Here is a 2174-nt window from a genome sequence, read left to right as displayed (position 1 = left end):
GATATTGCGCCTCGGGAATGTAGCTAAGTAACGTTTCTACCATTTTTACCTCAGATTTGCGCCTTGAAATGTAACGAAGCAACGTTCTACCACTGTTACCATTTTTCCAATACCGCCTAACAGGGTCTTACAGAAACATGTCTTCATCCAAGAGTCCATCCATTACACGACAGTCGTTTCCATTCATCTACTTTGGAATAGCCACCATGTTCACGTCAATCAGCGTCTCCGCCAGATCATTCTATTGATGAAAAAGAGCTTCCAACTCCCCAAGAATCTCGTGCCAGAATGGAGTTATCTTTGAGACCACTTTGTGAACGGACCACCAGTAGCCAGGTTGTTCGTAAAAGCCCATCGTCGAAAGAAAGGTCGTACGATGCCATAGTTTGCCGGACGATTTCCCAGCTGGTCGTTCCGATCGTAAAAACTTATATTTAATCTGTAAGCGCTACCGAAGCCTCTAGCTTTACGACTCATCTCGGTCGTTTCATTGAACGGTTTACGACTGCTCGGCGTGGCCAACCCGTACAACCTATGAGAACTTTTTTCCCCTCTTCGTCTACGTCCTCTCTACCTGGCTAAGCTTCCTTCTCCTCGATTTGGTTTCATTTCTTTCCACGGGGGACTATTTAGTCGAAGAGAGATCTGTTCGTTATCGCGAAACACCGGCGTTGAGAGCGAAATAATGCATCGTGGGCGCAGATAACCGGTTTTATACGCGTGTCAACGATAGTCAAAGCCCCGCCTTAATCATTCTAATGCGTCCCATCCTACGGACGGTCGGGTGCTTCTTATTTTGGCGACCGTCCCGAAAATTACGGTAAGGGGGTAATCGTTCTCGACTCGGGACCGCACCGGGCGTCCTCGTGGCGCTCTGCCATTTTTTGCGAGTCCAGGATCCATGGTCCTGTTAATGTGCACGACACCGTGTACTTATGACTCCTCGTTTAGCCTAACAGCGTCGATAATTCCATTTTGGAACACCGCGGTACACTGGATTCTTCAGGGGAAATTTTTTGGACTCGTACCAACCGCTTCGATTCTGAGAATCGTTAGACATATCCCTGCTATGTTTAACAGTAAATATAATTAACACTCCAAATTTCACAAACTTCTCACCAATTGCTTGTACTGACTTTCATTCGTGTAAAAAGGCGAGCAAATCAGTAGGTAGTAGAAATCTGATAAGAAATCTCCGTGCACCTAGCGTTAAACTAAGTACTTTATATTCTAACTTTACATCACTATAGCGATGGTATTTAATTACGTAAGGGTGCGACGAAAACCTGTGTCCAGAATGTTGCGAGAAGGATGGTCGACTCGCGAGAGAAGAAAATTTTCGATGTTTTCGAGGCGACACGCGCGGAGATACTTGGCCGATTTATGGCGCGACCGGCACGGTTTAAGCGCGTCGATCGCGATAAATCTAGATCTTTATAGTGATCCGATGCGCGCGCGCCACGTGCTCTATGGTTATATCCGCCCACTTTCGCCCCCATCGACATCCGCCCTCTCGCGATACACGCTATTTATTTTCTCGTCTTGGCCCCCACGACGCGGCGCCTTTTTTTCCGTGGATTCCCTTCGGTCCCCTCCGCTTCCTTGCGGATTCGCCCCCGGAAGATCGCGAGCGAGCGTTTATTTTGCTCGCTCGTGTCACCGAGGTCGAGGAAGTCCCTAACTCATCGACCAGTCGAGTGCGTACGTTATCGAAAGGATGGGGATTCTAGATTGTAATAAAATCAGGAAAATATTTATAAATATTCTTGGACAAACGAATTTTCTACGATTCTATCATTCAGCTCTGAAATGGAGTGTCAACGCAGAAAGTGCAAAAAAAAAAAAAAATGACGCAACTTTGTTAATTTAAGACATTTTGTAATAGAAAAATTGCGACACATGCACTAAGAAATGTTCTTTCGAAAACCCTTACAATTATTACCAGAAAATTGTCCATTTGTCCACAAAAAATTCATAAATATAGACCTCTTTCTAACGATCCTAGGTACCCCTGAAAATTTGTACGGGACTAAAATTTCGTTTTGAAATAATTGACTATATAATCCAAGATCTGTCGTCATCAGGATTCAGAAATCCTATTCAGATTTACTTTCTTTAACACCTCGTCTTCGCCTTTAAATTCCCAATGAAAAGTCCCGTCGTCCATATATGGG

The sequence above is a fragment of the Hylaeus volcanicus genome, chromosome 4, assembly GCF_026283585.1.
Source record: "Hylaeus volcanicus isolate JK05 chromosome 4, UHH_iyHylVolc1.0_haploid, whole genome shotgun sequence".
Classification (NCBI taxonomy): Eukaryota; Metazoa; Arthropoda; class Insecta; order Hymenoptera; family Colletidae; genus Hylaeus; species Hylaeus volcanicus.
This window is presented reverse-complemented; position numbering follows the sequence as displayed.